This window comes from Oryctolagus cuniculus, chromosome 8 (genome assembly GCF_964237555.1).
Source record: "Oryctolagus cuniculus chromosome 8, mOryCun1.1, whole genome shotgun sequence".
Classification (NCBI taxonomy): Eukaryota; Metazoa; Chordata; class Mammalia; order Lagomorpha; family Leporidae; genus Oryctolagus; species Oryctolagus cuniculus.
Genome location: NC_091439.1, coordinates 106,736,974 through 106,759,507, shown reverse-complemented (window position 1 = coordinate 106,759,507; position 22,534 = coordinate 106,736,974).

The following is a 22,534-nucleotide window of genomic DNA, read 5'->3' as shown; positions in this document are numbered from 1 at the left end:
TTATATGGGTGTAGTGTATCTTCGAGCTCTGTGACATTGCTGCCACACCACTACTGCACTGGGATGCTCTGTCTCAAGCACTCCAGTGAAATTGCAATCGTTTTTTCCTATTCTGGTCTTTCCTATGGGGAGGATCCACTGTGGGAAATTACTCAAATGCAGATTCCTGATCCTGTCATACATTTACTGTTTCTGTGAGTCTGAAATGGGTTCTGAAATCTGGGATATGAAATACCTTCCCGAGTGAATTTTGTCAAGTATGTAGGCATAGGAAAGCATGCACTACACAAGTGACTTTTCATAGTAACTGAATATTTACAAAGACTGTGACAGTGTTTTAGCAGCAGGTTTATTGTATTTTTATGGCTTTGTGTTTGCTGGAAATATGCCCGGGTGGTAGGACTGTGTAAGAAACACTGTGGTAGTGATAAAGAATAAACCATTGCTCTTGAGTAAATGAAATAAACTGTTAAAGACTTGGTGTCTTCAGGAGGTTACCTCCTGGTTATGATATTTAGTTTTTAACTGTGCATTGATAGCTGTAAGATTATTTTCATGAAAATTCTTGCAGATATAATCTCTATTTTTTCTAATCTCAAATCCTCAGTCCTTAAATTCCTTTTCCCACTAGATTTCTTCAAAAACAAATGTAGCAAATCTGTTAAAATATTCAACAAAACTGTTATATATAATATTTTGATTTTTTTGTTTTGAGTTCTGTAAGGAATTCACATGTTATAGCACAGCAGCCTGCATTCTACTTTATTAATACTCACACACCTGTGAGGTTACCATTTTATTCTCATTTAATAGATAAATGAACAGAACCTCCAAAAGGTTAATTAACTTGACCAAAAATTACACAGCAAGTAAGTGGTAAACCGAGCACTGATTCTAGGCTGCCTGGCTGCAACCTCAAGGGATTTTCTGTTACATCATGCTACTCACTTAAAAAATACATTTATTTTATTCTTTTATTTTTAAATTTTAATTTTATACATTTATTTACTTGGGAGGCAGAGGGGCATATGGACAGGCAGACTAAGAGTGAGCTTCTTAAGGTTCACCACCCAAATACCTGAAGTGATGGGGTTGGACAAGGCAAGGACAAACCTGGGAGATGGAAACCACACAGATCTCCCATGTGTGAGGGACCAAAGTCTTGAGCCATTGTTTGTTGCCTCCCAGGTGTAGTTTAGCAGGAAGTTGGAATCAGAAATGGAACTGGGACTCAACTCAGCCATTCCAATATGGGATGCCATTGTCCCAAGAGATGCCTTAACTGCAACACCAAACACTTGCTCCTATTTATTGTTTTTAAAGTGGACACAAGGGACAGCTTCAATTCTGATGGGGATTGTCTCCATGCCTTATAAATATTATGACAATCTATAAATATTTAAAAGCAGATTGGTCCAATAGTTTTGTTATAATGTTTATTTTTTTAACTTTTATTTAATGAATATAAATTTCCAAAATACAGCTTATGGATTACAATGGCTCCCACCCCCATAACTTCTCTCCCACCTGCAACCCTCCCCTTTCCCACTCCCTCTCCCCTTCCATTCACATCAAGATTCATTTTCAATTCTCTTTATATACAGAAGATCAGTTTAGCATATATTAAGTAAAGATTTCAACAGTTTGCATCCACATAGAAACACAAAGTGAAAAATACTCTTTGAGTACTAGTTATAGCATTAAATCACAATGTACAGCACATTAAGGACAGAGATCCTACATGAGGAATAAGTGCACAGTGACTCCTGTTGTTGACTTAACAAATTGATACTCTTCTTTTTGCATCCGTAATCATCCTAGGCTCTTGTCATGAGTTGCCAAGGCTACGGAAGCCTTTTGAGTTCACCGACTCTGGTCATCTTTAGACAAGGTCATAGTCAAAGTGGAAGTTCTCTCCTCCCTTCAGAGGACCTGTTCTTTCCACTGGGATCTCACTCACGGAGATCTTTCATTTAGGTTATTTTTTTTTTTTTTTTTGCCAGAGTGTCTTGGCTTTCCATGCCTGAAATACTCTCAGGGGCTTTTCAGCCTGATCCAAGTGCCTTAAGGGCTGATTCTGAGGCCAGAGTGCTGTTTAGGACATCTGCCATTCTATGAGTCTGCTGTGTAACCCACTTCCCATGTTGGATCGTTCTCTCCCTTTTTTATTCTATCAGTTAGTATTTGCAGACACTAGTCTTGTTTATGTGATCCCGTTGGCTCTTAGTCCTATCATTATGATCAATTGTGAGCAGAAATTGATCACTTGGAATAGTGAGATGGCATTGGTACATGCCACCTCGATGGGATTGAATTGGAATCCCCTGGTATGTTTCTAACTCTACTGTTTGAGGTAAGTCAGCTTGAGCATGTCCCGAATTGCACATCTCTTCCCTCTCTTATTCCCACTCTTATATTTAACAGCGATCACTTTTCAGTTAAGTTTCAACACTTAAGAATAACTGTGTATTGATTACAGTATTCAACCAAAAGTATTAAGTAGAACAAACAAAAAAAATACTAAGAGGTATAATGTATTTATTTGAATGGCAGAGTTACAGAGAGAATGGGAGAGAAAGGAGGAGATCTTCCATTCTCAGGTTAATTCCCCAGATATTCAATAGGAAGTGGAACAGCCTGGACTTGAACCAGTGCTCATATGGGATGCCCACTGCACCACAACACCAGCCCTGTTACAATAGTCTTAATGGGAGTATTCTTTGAAGTAGAGATTCTAAGAATCTGTTCAACAAAATACTATTGTAGTGTGTCTGTGTTCTTTACTACAAAATAAATGAGGAACTATTATGCTATGAGCAATATTTGTCTAAATGGACAGTTTTCCATTATGTTATCCATACACTCCTCTTTTTGTGGTACTTATCACTCGTGCTGCAACTTTACTAACAGAAAGTATGTAATGTCAGGTCGGTTATACAAACATGCCTTTTCCACTTTACAAGCATATGTAGAACTCTGCAAGTAATCAATCCAGACTGCTAAAATGTTTTCATATTTGAGCCTTCTGTGCTGTTCCAATTAAGGTGGATCTTTCTCTGCAGCATGGGAATTGCACTGTATAACTGATTACCAAGCACATCATGTAAACGGTTCTTAGAAACTGCAAACAGCCCATTATGGGGAATGCACCTTATTAACAAAGGTCATATTAGAATCTTGCCCTGGTAACTAATCGCATCAAATGTACAGTACATCAATAGGCTCATAGACTAGGAAGCAGCGTTTTCCAATTAAGTGAATCAGTTTGACCTTCTGAACTATAAATAAACTGCAGCAACAGCTCCTGATTAGGCTTAAGGAGCCTGACTTCCATCGCAAACAAATGCCTCAGAACCCAAGCATACTTAGAAAGTTAATCCTGTAAAGAGTCAATGAACAGATTTAAAGTTTCAGCATTAATGTCTTGGACCTGTGTTACCTCCAATTTCTGCAGTGCAGGCAGAATGGGAATGCATCCCGCTGAATAGATAAACAAGCTCTGAATTAGTTTTTGCCCTCCCTCAGGATAACTAATTTAACAGGAGCAAACCCATTTTCAAAACAGAATAAAATATTTGCTTTCCTGAGTAATCACAGAGCCTGGTTGGACTACTGCCCCTACATGAAAATATGCAATTAAGTATTCTCAGTGGAAACTTAAAGTACTTGTTAAAAACAGATCCTGCCCCTTGTTTATATTTATTTGATGTCTGTCCTAGAACTAATTCAAAACCCATTCACCCTATTTATATCTGAAACTAACATATAATCCAGTTCTTTAATTCAGCAACTTTTTACATTGTATAAAATGCTGATGTTGTTGACCCATCTTCAAAGGAGAATACACACATTTTTTTTTTGGCAGAGTTCACAATGTGTTTCCATATCCTTTCTAGATCTTGGTAATCTCATCCATGAAATTAATGATTTGGATGAAATAAGGTTCAAACCTTGCAAATTTCTAAAATGTCCTTGTGTCTATGTATGTACATAGCTAACAAAAGTTGGGACAGCCATGGTGTCGCTATCCTAGATAGAAATTATTAGTTTTCAGTAGTATTCATTGCATTTTTGTCACAAATTATAGTATAGAAATTATAGAATGTAAATTCTCACACATCTGAAAAAACAATGGTTAATACATTTTCCTGTTAGCATGACAAAGATTTAAAATTAGAGATAAATGCTTACTTTGCACAAAGATTTTCACACATATAAATGAAATATTCATTTCCATAAGCATCTTAGAAAAGCTGTGCAAGATCTTTCTTTTCATAAAAAGTCCTAACCTAGGGTGACCGCCCTCTCTCAGCAGCTGGCAGGGACTGCTTTCAATCAGTGCAATTTTTTTTTTTGTCATTTCTTGTCTGTTATATAGGAATTCTGGAACCACACACTGCACTTAGAATTCTCTATAACAAATCTAGTGATTGAAATTGGCAATCTCTTCCCTAATAACATAAGAATAGTGCTTCTAGTTTTGAGAAAAGGGAGTGTGACATTGACATATCATTAAATATGTAGGTTTTTATGGGGACAGCATTGGGACACAGTAAATTAAGCCACTTCCTGTTTTGCAGGGCATCCCATATGAGTGCAGGTCCAAGTCCAGATTGCTCTACTTCCAATCTAGCTACATGTCCATGCGCTTGAGAAAGCAGCGGAACGAGGTTAAAGTGGCTGGGCCCCTACTGTCCACATGGGAGACCTGGATGGAGTTCAAGAATTCTGACTTTAGCCAGGCCCAGCCCTAGTTGTTGTGGCCATTTGGGGATGAACTAGAAGATGTCTTTCCCTCTCCCTCTGTAACTCTGCCTTTCAAGATAATATATAAATCTTTCATAAAAAGTAGGTCTGTCTTTAGAAGTTCAACATTGGTCTCCAGCACAGGAAATTATAGATTCAAGGTTATATTTAATTAATATTTGAACAATGGGCTCATTGTCTCATATTCTGGTATGGAATCTTGGCCTTCAATAAAAATTTTTCTTAGGGTTTTTACATATTGATGCAAAAGCCATAACATGGCTTTCGTTCCTGTCAGAAGTGAAGTTGCAAAGTGTCAACTATCACTTAACTTTGTTCTTCATTTATGGACTTCTCTCTGTACCCATGTGGGCTCTGTTATGTTCCAGATACAATTATTTTTTCATATCAAAGATAGGTATCGAATAAGTAGGTTCACACAGAAGCTCTTGTGACTTAGTTTATCATTCATTCCATAAGAATTGATATGTTGTAAAGTGAATTAGAAGGTAAGTCAAATTACTGACTCTATTAATATTGCAGTATCCACACTGAGAAGCTATTTCTAATTAAAAGGATCTATGGGTGTCCATCTTATTTTATAATACAGCTGGTGTTATTCTTTCTCCTTACAGAGCTGTGAGAAGATGTGAAGATAATGTCAGCTCAGGAGGGTTGTTGGCTTTGTTTACTCTCTTTATTAATTTCGCAGCACCTAGATTGGTTCCTTAATATAGCAGGCACTTAATTAATGCATACTAAATGTATAAATCCTCTTTATCTCCTATTATCAAAATGCATGCAAGGCAATCCAGGGTTGGTAGGTACTGCAGACATCTAGCTATGAAACATATTGCAGTTGTCCCTTGGTATCCACAAAAGAAGGTTCCAAGAAACAATAAATACTAAATCTGCATATATTCAGATATCTTCCATAAAATGGCAGAGTAGGTTGGATGTTTTGTTGCTGTTTGTTAAGCTGTTTCTCTGGATAGCCCCATCCCATATTGAAATGCTTGGTGTGAGTCCCAGCAAATCTGCTTTCAATCTTGCTTCCTGCTAATGCACTTTATAGACAAGAAATTATGCTCCACATACTTACATACTCATGTAGGAGACTTGGATGGAATTCCTGGTTTTTGGAGTTGTGGGCATTTGGGGAGTGAACCAGTGGATGGAAGATTTCTCTTCTCTCTCTCTCTCTCTCTCTCTCTCTCATCTCTATCTCTATTTCTATCTCTATTTGTATCTCTATCATTGTCTCTTCATCTCTCTGTCACTTTACTTTTCAAACCAATGAAAATAAATAAGCAAACACTACAAAATGGTATAGTATTTGTATATAAGCTGTGCACAAGCTCCTGTAGACTTTAACTCACATTTAGATGTCTTATGAGATCTAATACAATGAAATTTTATGTAAAATTGTTGCCATATTGACAAGAAAAATGTGCACTTTCAGTACAGAAGCAAATTTTTTCAACTGTTTTTATCCTCAGTTGATTAAATGCATGGATGTGGCAAACGTAGACAAAAAGTATCGATGATATATTGGAGGGTTCCGTGTATAAGGGAATACTGGCTGCAGAAGATGAAAAAGCAAGTGTGGGAGAGACTTTTAAAGGCTCAGGGAAACAATTTTATTTTCTTTTTGGGTAGAACAAGACTGTGTATCCAGCCTGGCTTCCATAGGTGTGGCCCTGGGACTAGCTACCAGCCACTTGAATGTAGCCTGAAGTGGTTTCAGCAGTTGGCATCCTAGCTCATCAAAATCTCGTGTATGAGCCTTACCCTTTATCCTTCCTCCTGTCCCCTCCGCCAGCTGGAAGAAGACCTGACAGAACACTCCACGTCTCAGCAGAAGGTGGAAGCAGGCTGAGTACTGAGCCCGCCGCGACGCTGCCCTGCTGAACACGAGCATCTGCCTTGGCTTTGTGAGAGTGAGGGAAAAGCTTTCAGGTTACATCGCCATTTTTCTGTTTTTAAATGTTTTTATTTATTTGAGAGACAAAGACACACACACACACACATACACACAGAGGGAGAAAGAGAGAGAGGTAGCTCCCATCCATGGAGTCACTACTCCAAATGCCACACCAAATGCCTCAAACAGCCTGTACTGAGCCAGGCTACAACTGAAAACTGGGAATTTAATCCAGGTCTCCCCTCTGGGAGATAGGATCCCAATCACTTGAAATTGATTATTGAAATATTGCCTTCTGCCTCCCTGGGTCTACACTGGCAGGAAACAGGAGTGATTAGTACGATTGAGTGTTGAACACAGGCAACTTCATTATCACCTTGACTTAGAAAAGGAAGCTCCCTCTCCTCCTCCCCAGAACTGTGGCATAGTGGATAAAGCTGCCTTCTGCAATGCCAGCATCCCATATGTGCCCAGGCTCCAGTCCCAGCTGCTCTACTTCTGATCCTGCTCCCTGCTAATGCACCTAGGGAAGCAGTGGAGGATGGCCCAATACTTGGGCCTCTGCACCCATGGGAGACCTGGAAGAAGCTCCTGGTTCCTGGCTTTGGATCAGGCCAGTTCTGGCCATTGCAGCCATTTGAGAAGTGAGCAAACTGATGGAATCTCTCTCCCCCTCTCTGTAACTCTGCCTTTCAAATAAATACATAATTCTTAAAAAAAAAAAAAAAAGGAAAGAGGGAGGGCCATTGAGAGTCTATAGGAATGGTTGAGACAGACAAGGTCACAGGAGCCTTGGCAGAAGGAATAGAGCCATGTTTGGAAACGCTGGTGGATGGGATTTTTCTGTAGCAGGAGAATAGGTGATTTGGAATCAAAGTCTGATATTAGGAGATAAGCAGGTCAGCCAAACAAGTTACAAAAACTTGGGATCATCAGCTGAAACTGTTGATATTTGGCAATCGTAATATCTTGGGCCAGAGTTTTCCTTTGCTGCTAATAGGTGCCTTAAAACCACAGCACTAAGGGGCATGGTATTCGTCATTGTATCAAATAAAACTTAAGATTTTATGGCCCAATTGGGTGAAAGGTCATCGCCCACTAGAAAATAAAGCTCCTTTAGTTTCTTTTTACCAGGTTACCCTAAATAGCTTTCCTCCCACTTTTCACAGTTTTCATTAACATTTACTTTGTCATTAAACCTTTCATAATGAAAAGTTTTTCAATAAGCAGCTAATTTCTGTACCTCATGCTTATCGGACAAAGGTATAACAGTGTTTAATTTTTTACTAACTTTCCTCAGTGCCATTGCTGGGCCACATTTTTGTTTAATTTATCAGATTTACTCTTCATAAGTGTACACTAAGCTCAAACATTGCCTTCTATTTTTTTTTTTGACAGGCAGAGTTAGACAGTGAGAGAGAGAGAGAGACAGAAAGAAAGGTCTTCCTTTATCCGTTGGTTCACCCCCTAAATGGCTGCCACAGCTGGCGCGCTGTGCCGATCAAAAGCCAGGAGCCAGGTGCTTCCTCCTGGTCTCCCATGCAGGTGCAGGGCCCAAGGACTTGGGCCATCCTCTACTGCCTTCCTGCACCACAGTAGAGAGCTGGACTGGAAGAGGAGCAACTGGGACAGAATCCAGTGCCCCAACTGGGATTAGAACCCCAGGGTGCCAGCGCTGCAGGCAGAGGATTAACCAAGTGAGCCAAGGTGCTGGCAAACATTGCCTTCTTGTAGTGGCATTCACTAATACTCCAACTTCATCCTCCATTATTAAAATTTTTACCCATTTATTTTCAATTTTTATTAGAAAAGCACACACACACACACAAACAAAAGAAGGAGAGAGAGATAGATAGAGAGATCTTCCATCTGCTGATTCACTCCTCTAATGACTACAACAGCCAGTGCTGGGCCAGCCCAAAGTCTTGACACTCCCCTCTCCATCCAGGTCTTCCAAGGGAATGGCAGGCGGCCAAGTACTTCATTTGTTGTTTTCCAGACTGTGAAGGGCTGAATGGGAGATGGAGTCACAGGACTTGAACCAGGAACTCTGAGCTGAGCTAGGAGCCTCCCAAGCAGTGACTCAATCCAGCAGGATTAGCACCCTGAAACAATGGTATCTAAACTTATATCTCTCTCTATGACAAACTAAAAGATACGTCTATTTCCACATTTTCTACAAAGTATACACCCTTCAAAAATATTGTTGAAAGATAATCAACTAATTAAATAAATCATGCCACTTCATGGTATTATTTGAGTTCATAAGGCTAGTTTTGTATAGTTTCAGAAGCATGAAATGTGGATTGCTGTGATAGTAATAAATGGGAAAAGATAAAAAAATTCAAGGTACAAGGAGTATACAGCACAGTGTGTACAGTGCAATTATATTAACAGTGTAACTCAATAGTGTATGTGTATATTCAGGCATTAGCCTCTATCTATTCCTTGTACCCAGAGATTTCCTTCACAAACCCTCCTAGTAAGTATCAAACCACTCCTCTCCACAAAATAAACACTATTCTCAATTCTTCCACTTATTTATATATTTAAAAAACTATATTACAGTAAAATCCAAATATCTTTGCTGATGCAATAAAATACTGTGACATAGCAAACATTTAAAGAACAGATCTCTAATACAAACTACCACCCTAGCCTAGAAGGAACCTGAGAGGCACTCAGTGAGTGGTAGAAATTTAGAGACTTAAAAAGACAATGCCTAAATATAACAATTCTATTAAAGCAACACCCAGATATGTCATAATCAAACTACTGAAAAACAAAGATAAAGAGAATATAGGTAAATAAAACTTCACTTACACGTACACATACGCCATTTATCATTGGAGTGATAATCACAAAAGGTTGACAATGACTGAAAACTAAAGAAACATAACAGCTTGCTTGTATTCTACATTATTTGTAAAATGTTAATAAGACAGATGTATGGTGTGAATGGCAAATGGTGACCTGACAAATGTCTCTGAAAATCAGAAGTTGATTCTTATACCTGAAGTCTTATGTTGGCCAAGAAAAAGCAAATCAAAGACCAGAGAAAAAATATGTGATGAGCTTCCAAGTCCAGTAAGAAATTGACCATTGAGGTGTTCAATCTATTTAAAAAATATTGGAAACCTGGAGATTGGCGTTGTGGTGCAGTGAACTAAGCTGCTACTTTGCATGTTCGCATTGCATACCAGAGTGCCTGGCACTGAGTCGTGCCTCAGGTTTCAACCCAACTACCGTATGATGCACCTGAGAGGCAGCCGATGGTGCTTCAGGTACTTGGGTCTCTGCCGCACACATGGGTGACCTGGGTGGTGTTCCTGGCTCCTGACTTTAACCTGGCTCATCCCTGGTTGCAGCTTGAATCTCTCTCTCTCTCTCTCTCTCTCTCTCTCTCTCTCTCTCTCATCTCTCCTGCTGCTCTGCATTGCAAATAAATAAAATAATAAAAATAAACTTACAAATGAGTTTTCATATTTTAAAGGAATGTTGGAACCTTCAGCCATTATCAGATGAAAAGGTTCACTGCTGTTGGTGACACAGAAATGGCCTGAGCTCCTCAGTGTTCCAGGCAAATGCTTCGGAAGCGGCCATTGGCAAGTTGTTCATGGGACTACTTACCTGGGGGACAGAATCAAGACGTACCTGTTTTTACACTTTAAGGCACTTGAAAACCTGAGCAGTGGGAGACTTTCTCCTGGGTGGGGTCAAAGGCAGGTGCACATATCACTGCTTTTGAGTTCAGTGGTTTCCTGCATGCCCACTTGGGGATTCAGCATTGTCGTGAGTGTTTATTTCCTTCATGGTTTTAGGAGTCTGCAGAGTTGCACTTTCAAGTACTGGGTGGAAACTTTCTCAGAATAGAAGAGGAAATCATTCTAACTAACTCAGCCTTTGAGGCAAATGTTTCCTGAAGAACAGCCATCAATTAACCTAGGGACAATAAAACCCTTTTCTTGTCTTATCTCCAGTTAATAATGCATGACCAAATGCAATGTTCCAACGTAAATCAGGGCAAACAAAATATACTGCAAATTTATTTCCTTCTCAGGTCCAATAGTTTGATATGTGTGCAGTTTTAATATTCCCACTTGGGGCTGCACATCTAATGTTATCTTTGAAAATGTGCTAACAAGCTGGAAAGTATTGGAGCTTTTTAATACATTGTTATTACAACTGAGAAATTTGAAAAACGAAACCAGATGCTTCTTATTCAGAACCTAATCTGAAAGCAAAATGGGAAATAAGAACAAGGCAAAAAAAAATTATGCTACATGGTCGGATTGTCTTAATTCATTATCTGGCATTGAATAGATTTTTCTTTCACTTATGACATGACTTTTTATGTTAGTGGAACATTTTCATGTTGGAATGTTTTTTTTTGGTTCGTTTTTCTGAGATCTTATATAGTCAAAATGGTCTCCAGGGTGGGGGGTTTGAACAGCTCATTAATAGTGTGCGAACACTGACATCGCCTTATGAAATGTATCAGACTATCACCAATAATCTGGAAGTAATGCTCTAAAATTCTAAAGAAGATATTTTGCAGCCCTGTGGAGAATTGGTGCATTGGAAACTAACTCATCACTCAGATGCATAAGAATATGGTTCAAATAAAATCAATCCCTTTAAAATATCAGCAATGGTAGTCATTATGAGTTAAAATTCACAAAATAACAAAGCAAGAAACATTAGGCCACATTGAATATTCTGCTTCATAAGTCTAACTAAGCCACTAAATCCCCTTGTAAACTGGATACATTAGTGAATTCCATTGAAATTTTTTTTGGACAAAGTAAAATGGACAGACTTGCGTGTTTAAAAATCTAACCCAAGAACCCATTTGTAGGGTTTTCTAGATTGGAAATTTTCTTGGGGGAAAACAGGCGTAGTAACAAGATCTAAAGTGAATGTCCAAAGATCATAGTGGAAATTAGTATAACTTGCATGGACCACATTCTTCCAAGCAGTCTAAGCATGAAACACACACACACACACACACACACAAAAAAAAAACAAAACAAAACAAAACAAAAACAAAAACAAAAAAACACAGGGACTCATGATTAATTTTTCCTTACTTCAGCAAACGGACATTGCAGGAAGTACAATTTAGGAAAAGAGAAGGGAAAGTACAAATGGCATCGCTTGCTTAAGCCATTACTGTCATCAGAGGTGACCTCAGGAAGGAGAGGACTAGGAGCAACACTTGCAATGATTTCTGGTGATGAGGAGGTCACCTAGGCATCATTCAGACGGCAGGCCTTTGGCCATAATGGAAGGCTGCTGTGTGGTACCCTTAGTGTGTCACGTTTCAGGAGCATCTTGGGGGTGATCAAGGTGGGATCAGGCAGAGGGCAGTAGCAATGGAAACAAGTGGGCCAGGAGGAAAGAGAGATACAAGCTCCATTTGTGCTGACTGGAGCAGGCAGTTCCATGAACAATGGTGGTAGGAACACCATGCAGTGAGCTGAGATTGATTGGACAATAGGAAGCGATATCAGTATCTGCAGTAGAATAGAGTGGCACCTCTCAGATAGTGTCTGTGGCAAGAACAGTAGGAATGACAACCGCAGTGGTGCCCTGGAAAGGAATGCCCAATCTGTGGCTAATGGTACGTTCAGCAAAAGTTGCGTGTTGCATGGTTGGTCTACTTGAATAATAATTGATGCAGACCTTATTAGAGGTTGCAAAAATGCTGATGGTGGAATTGTTGGGGGGTAGTACTCAGGATCAGTGTTGATGTGGATCATTTGGGGATTCCTAGAGCTCTGGTGAATTCTGATGATATCATGGACAGTGTGGCTTTGCTGGTGGCTGCTAAAAGGAAGTGACAAACAAATCTGCATAGCTGGAATCTTATGTGGTGGGGACTCTGTTATTTCTTCATCAATTTAGGGATATGAAATAAAAGTCTCCAACTGCTTCAACTGAAATGGAACTGGAGTAAGGTGACAACCACCCACAAAGAGGTGTGGTATTCCACTGAGGTCCAGGGAAAGATAGGATGACCAGCTCCTTAACGTACCTGGCTACCCCCAAAAGGCTACACTGCAGGTAGAGTGGCCCCAAACTTCTCTGAGTGTCTAATGCTACTCTAAGATTTATGAGACAATAACATTCAATGCCAGTAAACAGGGTAAAATCTGAAACTCATCAGTTTAACATTAAGAAATTTATATTGTTTGTAATTATGAGACATAATTTATGGTTTCATTTCTCCAGCTCCTAAAATACAGCCCATAAAGAAATAAAAAGTCAGTATGGAGATTCTTCGCCTTAATTTTCCTATAGAAGCTGTCAATAAATACTATGATAGCTTGTGAATCACAGGACTAAAACAGGCTGAAGCTCGGCTTCCAGCTCTGATGAAGGAACCAATATTAGGGTAGGACTCATGCCATAAAAAATCCCAAACTGGGGCCGGCGCCACGGCTCACTAGGCTAATCCTCCGCCTTGCGGCGCCGGCACACGGGGTTCTAGTCCCGGTCAGGGCGCCGGATTCTGTCCCGGTTGCCCCTCTTCCAGGCTAGCTCTCTGCTGTGGCCAGGGAGTGCAGTGGAGGATGGCCCAAGCGCTTGGGCCTTGCACCCCATGGGAGACCAGGATAAGTACCTGGCTCCTGCCATCGGATCAGCGCGGTGCACCGGCCGCGGCAGGCATTGGAGGGTGAACCAATGGCAAAGGAAGACCTTTCTTTCTGTCTCTCTCTCTCACTGTCCACTCTGCCTGCTGCCTGTCAAAAAAAAAAAAAAAAATTCCCAAACTGAACACTGCATATAGAAAAATAATTTTCAGTCACTGAGTGGATGACCAGTATCTGAAAGAAGACAATTTCTGAGCCAAGTGCTTTGATGCTTTGCTCTACCTGAGAATGCTTCTCCAAATGTGGCCCACGGTGCATCACAGACTTGCTGGGTTGCAGGGGCGAATCAGAGTTCAGGGATGTTAATGTGACTCTAATTTTCAAGGAAGGAAGCACACTGGGAAGTGGGAACTGAATGGGGTTGCAGCAAGATGAAACTTGTAACTTCTTTGGTGAGTATCAGCCCACGAATGCAAAAGACAAAACTGCATAAGGTTTGATTGAGAGTGACTGCTATGAGAAAGAGGAAGAGACAGAAAGAGATCTTTGATACATTGGTTCACTTTGCAAACGGCTGCAATAGTTGGTGCTGGACCGGACCCAAGTCAGGAGCCTTGTACTCCATCCAGGTTTCCCATGTGGGTGGCACTGACCAAGCACTTAGGCCATCTGCTCTCCCAGGTGCTTCAGCAGGGAGTTGGTTCTGAAGTCGAACAGCTGAGGTTCAAACTCTTGCTCATGTGAGATGCTAGTTTTAGGCAGCAGTTTCACTGGCTGCTCCACAGTGCTGCCCCCCACCCCGATATCTTTATCTCTAGGACAATCTATTAGAAGAAACCAATTAAATTGCCAACATTTGACTCTTTTAAGCTATAAAAATTAAAAAGTTCATATCAATGGAACTAAAGATGCATTTTCATGTTTTGACTGTTTACTTGGGCAATTTATAAGTATAAAATGTCTTGTAAATGATATATGAAGGTGTTGTTTGAATAAAAATCATTACATGGCAAGAATTTTCCCAAAGATAGAAGTACAATCTTTTTATTCTTGCAGAATTCCTATAATGATATTTAATTCTGTATTAACTTATGAAACAGGAGTCAGTCTGATAATTGGGCTTGTTGATCTAACAACATTTAAAACAGGTTATCCTTTCAACAAAAGAATTTTAGTTTTTATTTCCTTGAAATTAAAATAAAGAAATTTCCTATTATGAATGAGCCAATTAAGCGGAATGTAATACTGCCCTTTATGTCAACTGTCATTTATTTTTTGAACTGAAGTTGTATTGCAGAATTCACAATATAAATGAACAAGTATTTCGTTACGTGAATCATTATGTATAACTAATAATCACTTATCATCAATGATTAAAAATAAACATTACAAAAATATAAAGGATCATAATTATAATTGTAATTGTAAATTTTGAGCAAATCATTTTGGCTAATTATTTTTGAACAATTGTTCATCTGTTACAGAAATTTCATCAGTGCAAATATTACCTATTGTTAAAATTTGATGAGTTTATAATACATCATTCTTCTAAATTCCTTCACATTGTAAAGTGTTTTCTTATTTCATAATTTATTTTAGTTTATTTTTGTAGTTCTGGCTGTACATGGAAGATGGAGAGGCACAGACAGAAAGGGATAGAGAGAGACAGAAACAGATGGACAGACTGACAGACATTGTCTATCCCCTTATTCACTCCTCAAATGCCTGCTAAAACCAGGGATAGACTAGGCATAAACCAAGAGCCTGGAATTCATTCTGGATTTCAAAGTGGGTGATAGGGACCAAAATACCTGAGCCATTATCTGCTGCCTCCCAGAGTCCATTAGTTGGAAGTTGAAAGCAGAGCCATGACTTGAATTCAGGCATTCACACAGGGGATGCAGGCATCCTGAGCAGTCTTAAATCCTGCAACAAATGCCTACCCTTTTAAAATGGGTTCTTAGCTATTATATTTTATTTTCCCCACATGTCAGGATTAGAAGATAAATTTTAGAAAACAAAATGGGAAGCAATCAGAAAAGTAAATAAAAAAATTTTTGCACCATTGAAGTACTTTTGTTTGGAGAAAATTGTGAAAAATGTCAGAGTTGTTATTTTCAGGACAAGGCATTACCAGAGTAAATCCCTGATGTATAAGGAAGTGAATTTAGTATTAACTCCATGTCAACCATGAATGATAAATTTTAAGAAAAACAGAGAAAATATATCAATGTATGTGAAGAAGAATCCACTAACCAAAGATTTTTTAAGATGCAGATACTGGACAATGTAACTTGAATATTAAGCAGTGGAAACATTTTAGATTACCAATGAGAGCAGGTTTCCAAAGCATTAATGAGCTCTCCCAAACTGTTAAAACATAATAGATCCTGATTACTTAATTATGAACCAAATTATACCATATTTGTTTCTATATTACATATTAGGTTGGGAGGATGGAAAGTATTTACCTGAAGAATGTTAAAGGACAATGTATAGATTCTGTTTATCAAATGGTCTTGGCAAACACAAAGAGAGTGAAGGCCATGGTAAGTATTCTAAATTGAAATCTGCCAGAACATTGGAGCTTTATAAATAGAGAATGAAAATAATAAGAATACCAGTAAGGTCTTATTGAACAAATTATATACACAATTTAGTTTTCATCAAAGTAATGATTAGTGTTCAGAAGATAATCCAAGGAGATTCATTATAAATCAATTATAGGACTCAGAAAGTATATATAAATAAATATTGTTACTTTGTACAGTAAAGGACACAATCATAGAAGAATAATAACCTTCTTAGTTGAGTATTTTAAGAAAAGTAAAACCAAGGTGGGTGTTTTGCCTTGTGTTAATATGCTGTGTAAGAAACCAGTGTCCCATATTGGAGTATCCGTATTTAATAACTGTCTGGCTCCTTATTATAGCTTTCTGCTAATGCAGACCCAGGAGGGTAGTGGTGATGGCTCAAGTATTTGGGTCCCTGCCACCCTCACTGGGACCTGAATTGAATTCCTTGCTCCTGGCTGTGGTCAGGCTGAATCCCTTCCACTGGGGACATTTGGGATGTGAACTGGTGGATGGGAGTGCTCTCTCTCTCTCTCTCCTTGGTTCTAGCCTTCTCAAATAATAAATAATTTAACATACAACAAAAACAGTACAGAAAAAATTATTTGAGATGTCAGAAATACAACAATGCAACTATACATATGGCTGGAAAAGAAAATGGTCTTATCCCTAAAATAGAACAAATTATTTGACATTTCTTATTGTGTGCATTCTCCAAACTTTGAGGTAAATATTGATTTAAAATATTTATTGATTCTGATACATTTTAAAAACTTTTCAACTTGAACTAATGTTGAAATTTACTAAAAATACATTTATCTGCCTAAATGTATAGTGAAATGATTATCAAATGGCAGTGGAAAATCTAATTAATGCCTCATGGCACAGAACACTCCTTAAGAGTGTACTTTAATGATCTTTCAGAAATTCTTGATGTATTGATAAAAATCTAGATTCTGTAGTAAAAGTTGCATGTTTAAATTTACAGTTTTCACATTTATTCTATACTTATGACCTAAGCAAAATCAATGCATAAAAATGTCACTGTGTGAAGCTCCCTGAAATCAGACTATATTATGAAATTATTAAGAAAACAATCTATTTATGTTTATGAATATATTCTCAATGTCAAAGAACTAACAGATTATTGCTATTGATATCTGTTCATTTCCAAGCACTAGAAAATAATAAAGGCTCATTTGACTGTAAACTTACAAAGAGCACATCTTTCATCAAAAAATGATTTCAAAATCAATTTCTTTAATGTCAAAAAAACTGCTGCTCTAAAGAAAGGATTTCTATGTAAAAATATTTTAAAAGATGTATTTATTTATTTGAAAGGCAGAGTTACAGACAGGCAGAGGCAGAGAGAGAGAGAGAAATCTTCCATCTACTAATTCACTCCCCAAATAGCCGCAATGGCTGGAATTGGGTCGATCTGAAGCCAGGAGACAGGAGCTTCTTCCAGGTCTCCCACTTGCATGTAGGAACCCAAGGACTTGGACCACTTTCTTCTGCTTTCCCAGGCCATACCAGAGAGCTGGATTGAAAAGGAGCAATCTGAACTCAAACTGGCTCCCATATGGGATGCCGGCACTGCAGGCGGCAACTTTACCTGTTATGCCACAGCACTGGCCCCTAATTTTATGTATTTTAAGTGGCATAGATATTTACTAATAAAATTGAGGAATAAATGAAAATGTAATAAAGTTAACACTTATATTCTTGAAAAAAACTAAAATGGTTATATTGAAAAATTCAGTCTTCATTATAGTATTGAGGCATACTAGGGTACATCAAAACATTAGTAGAATACAAAGATAATTTTATTTTGGTGCAAATATTTTCAAATGCATGTATAGATTTTTCATAGCTCGCATTTTTCAAAAACATTTTGGAGACTACCTGTATCTAGACAAAATGCCTTCAACTTTATTCACTTTTTTAGTTAAGAAAATACCTATTTACAAGATACATTAAAAATAACTTAATGTTCTCATGTCTGGAGATTCAAATCACACATAAATTTTTATAGGAAGTATATTTGAGCTGGTACATGGTAATTTTAATAAATACTTTCATTTTCCTTTTTTTAAAAAATTTATTTGACAGGTAGAGTTACAGACAGTGACAGGGAGAGACAGAGAGAAAGGTTTTCCTTCCACTGGTTCACTCCCCAGTGGCTGCAATGGCAGGAGCTACGCTGATCTGAAGCCAGCAGCCAGGTGCCTCTTCCTGGTCTCCCATGCGGGTGCAGGGGCCCAAGCACTTGGGCCATCCTTCACTGCCCTCCCAGGCCTCAGCAGAGAGCTGGCCTGAAAGATGAGCAACTGGCACTAGAACTGGTGCCCATATGGGATGCTGGCGCTGTAGCTGGAGGATTAACTAGTGTGCCATGGTGCTGGCCCCAAATTCTTTTATTTTCATGAACATAAGAAATGCAATTTTTTACACAGAAATGTCATATTTTAGTGATCTTATGAAGATTCACTCTTTTTTTGTTAACCAGAATAAGAAGTAATTTCTCACTAACTTTCTCAAAACCACTCTGTTCCAAGTACTCCCTTTAACAAGACCTGTCTGGGAGAATCTAGTCATGGAATGTCACTGTAAGTCAAAGTCAGGATAGAAGAAGATTGGAAGGGAAGTTCATATCAGGCAAAGACATGGCAGAGGCAGGAATGACTTGTGTAAATAGAGCCAGAAAGAGTGTGGCTTTGGTGAGAATATTGTCTGAGGTTGTTGCAGAAATTAGGAGAGAAACAAGAGCTTCTTGGGAGAAGTAGGAACAATAGCAAGGATAAGAGATGATTTTTAAAATTGAGTGTGTATTTCCCAAACAATAATAGCAACAGATATGTTCAAAGTTATGGTAGCCTAAAGCACTGTTTTAAAACTGATAGAAACTTCTGTTCTTTTAGAGAAATTTTTAATGCCTCAGTACATGGTTTGTCTTCTTCCCAATACTGGGGGATAGGGAATAGTGTGGGAGTGGGGAGTTGGGTTCAGAGATTAGACAAATTTCTGATGAAAATACAAACTACTTATTTTGCCCATTTTAATTTAGGAGTGTAAACAGTTGCGTAACACCTGCTATCCTTTTTAAGAATCTCTGACACCTTTGTATCTGTCTAGCTGAGGGGCATACGAACATAGGAGATAGATTTGGAGAGAATAAGCAGATACCCAAGCCCCAGGGACTTCCTTCTCTGGTCAAATGTTCATGCTCATTGCACTTCATACCACCTCTGGATAATAACAGTCTGCTTTACAATTATTCCTGGAGGAAGTAAAAGAGATGCAGTGAAGGAAGAGGAGAGAGGGAAGCTCTGGCAGGGAGAGGGGGCAGGAGATGGAGGGAAGAAGAAGGGGAAGAGAAAGGAAGGATGAGGCTGGGAAGAGTTCCACTATTTATGGTACAGGGTGACTGTTAAAGAGAAAGACCAGAACTTTTCAAAGTCATTTTTGTGAGTCCTGGTTAGTCAAAACAAATGATGTCTGGAAAGAAAGAAGAGGGAGAAAACATCCAAGGACAACTGGATTCCAAAAGTGAGTTTTTATAGTTCTTTTCCTCTATGATTGGATGCGACCCTATGAAACAACTCGTAACAGGAATAGTAGAGTAGCTTTGCAGAATTGTAAGGACTCAGGTACATGCCAGAAATGGAGATAGGAAATTCTAATTGCAGATTTTATCATGCTAATACAGGCCTAGAGAGAATAGCATTATCTGGTAGATTTATAACTGATTGATAGTGTCCAAAGTGTGATGATGGATTGCATGCTTTCAAACTTAAGAAAGAATTTTAGCATGGAAACAATGAGGTTGTCGTTCAACATTTTATAGCAAATGGTCTGCATTTTATAGCAATGACTGACATGGAGAGGGGGAACAATTTTGAATTTGCAAGTTAACATAGAACTGAAAGGGGCGGTAAAATGTTGCATGGTAAAAACCAAGAAGTGACTTGATGTCAACATATTGCTGTGGTGCATTAATATACAGTGATAAGGGGCCAGCGCCGTGGTTCACTTGGTTAATCCTCTGCCTGTGGCACTGGCATCCTATATGGGCACTGGGTTCTAGTCCCTTTGCTCCTCTTCCAGTCCAGCTCTCTGCTGTGGCCCAGGAAGGCAGTGGAGGATGGCCCAAGTGCTTGGGCCCTGAACCCGCATGGGAGACCAGGAGGAAGCACCTGGCTCCTGGCTTTGGATCGGCATAGCTCCGGCCATAGAGGCCATTTGGGGAGTAAACCAACGGAAGAAAGACCTTTCTCTCTCTCTCTCTCTCTCACTGTCTAACTCTGTCAAATAAATAAAAAAATAAAATTATAAAATGTAAACACTTAACGGTTTGTTTGACAAAGAGTCGCAAGTATAAGATGAGGAATGTGAAGCTTTTACCAGTGGGCTTTCAGACGACCTACAGCTCAGTATGAATTGATTGGCATGTAGTTACTTTGACTCTGTGATTTATAAAAAAAGAGGCACATATCTCAGAAGAGGAAATCTCCTAATTGGTTCTGTCCAGCATGAGGCAGAGGAAAACAAGCAAACAGGGTAGGCTTGGAGAAACTGACTGAACTAGGGCCAGAGAGCATTGCAGAACTTTAAGAAGCCGAGGCACCCTCCCACTGTTTTTTATATTTAAAATCCTGTGGGATGAAAAGCCCACACACCTGCTCAGCGGGAGCTCTAGTTCTGCAGATATGGTGCTCATGCATAGAAATCATACAGAAGCTGATTTTCCAAACTCACAATCACTGCTGCTTGCATAGTAGGTTTCCCCTCACTGAAGGTCTTCAGCAGAAGTTTGATGACCCCTTGGGAAATGTATTTTGCAGACTGCTTTCTCACCTGTCACAAGGTATTACCAGTAAGTGTTAATTAAACGAATAACTGTGGAGAGTAGTGAATTATTTCCAACGGTTCAGAAGCACTCGTTATTGCTCAGACACAACTAGCTTCCCAAAACTCTGTAGAAGGGATAGTCATTTTTATTTTGCTGCTCGAAGAAATGAAGCTGGTTAGGGGAAAGGCAACGTGCTCCACTCAGAAAGTAAGTGGAGAGGCGGGATTTTGATTTCAAGGGGTCTGTCTCCTGTGCCTGCGCCACCTTCGGAAAGTGATGGTCCTGGTAATGGATGGTTTTCCTCATGAAACTTCCCATGTATTTGCCAGTTGAAAAGGCTGGCATTTCCCAACTCTTCCAACGTTGGAACCAACTTGTCAACTGTATGTGGTAATATTGACATGGAGGGGAAAAATTTGGCCTGTGAAACAATTACTTTTACGATGTGGACATTTTTTTTTTTTCATTTTTGACACGCAGAGTTCGGCAGTGAGAGAGAGATACAGAGAAAGGTCTTCTTTCTGTTAGTTCACCCTCCAAATGGCCGCTACGGCTGGCACGCTGTGCCGATCTGAAGCCAGGAGCCAGGTGCTTCCTCCTGGTCTCCCATGCAGGTGCAGGGACCCAAGCACTTGGGCCATTCTCCACTACCTTCCCAGGCCACAGCAGAGAGCTGGACTGGAAGAGGAGCAACTGGGACAGAATCCGGCGCCCCAACCGGGACTAGAACCCGGGGTGGTGCCGCAGGCGGAGGATTAGCATAGTGAGCCGCAGCGCTGGCCAAGATGTGGACATTCTTAATTAATTGATATCAAAGCAGTCAGAAAGACTATTTCCTCCTAAATCTGAGGAGCAAGAGGCCAGTGTTGTGGGACCAAAGCGTGATTCTGTTTTGCTCAACTGGCAGAAGTGTATGGAGAGAGCAAAGTGGCAGCTGGGGACAGAGTGCACTACTTCACTATCTTGCTGGATTTAAATTGCCAGTTCTATTTTGATCCATAATACAGAGTGTGAGCTGCTTGAAGCCAGTTTTCACACCATACTAATACAATCACGTGTCATGTAATGATGTTTCTGTGACAGAACTTAGGTATAAGAATATTCTTATAGAATGAAGATGGAGTTGAAAAATTCCCATTACTTAGTGATATTGGAGCCAAATTAATGTCATGCAAAGCATTGCTTGCGTGTTTGTGGTGATATTAGACTAAACAAAGCAACTGCACAGGCAGCCGTGCAAAATTATACCACATGCAATAATGGGCAGCATATATTACCTGATAATAAATGACTACATGAGTGGTTTATGTATTTACTATTTTATACTTTTATTTCTAAATTTTGGTATCATTTAACTTTTTTATTTATTTATTTTCATTTGAAAGTGACAGAGAAAGAGAGAGAGAGAGATCTCATTCATTAAATTACTCTTCAAATGCTCACAAAAGCCAGGGCTGAGCCAGGCCACATTCTAGGGCCAGGTGCTCCATCTGGGTCTCCCATGTGGGTGGACAAGGCTGCAATACTTGAGCCATCCCCTGTGGACTCCCATGCTGTACATTTTCAAGATGCTGGCTTGGAAATGGAGGGGCAGCAACTTGAAGTCTAGCACTCCTATGTGGATTGTGGTCACTCCAAGCAGTGTCTCACCCAGTGATATTTCAGAGTACACTCTCTCCACTTAGAAGGAAATATTAAGTGTAAACGGTGTGCTCTGGTGCATTGCCAGCAGCCTCATGCGTCTTGTGTTTCCTGCATCTTGTGCCTACATCAGGAAGCTGTGCCCAAAGACTGACCTATACATCCAAGTTTGTAAACAGGTTTGTACATCCAAGTTTGTACA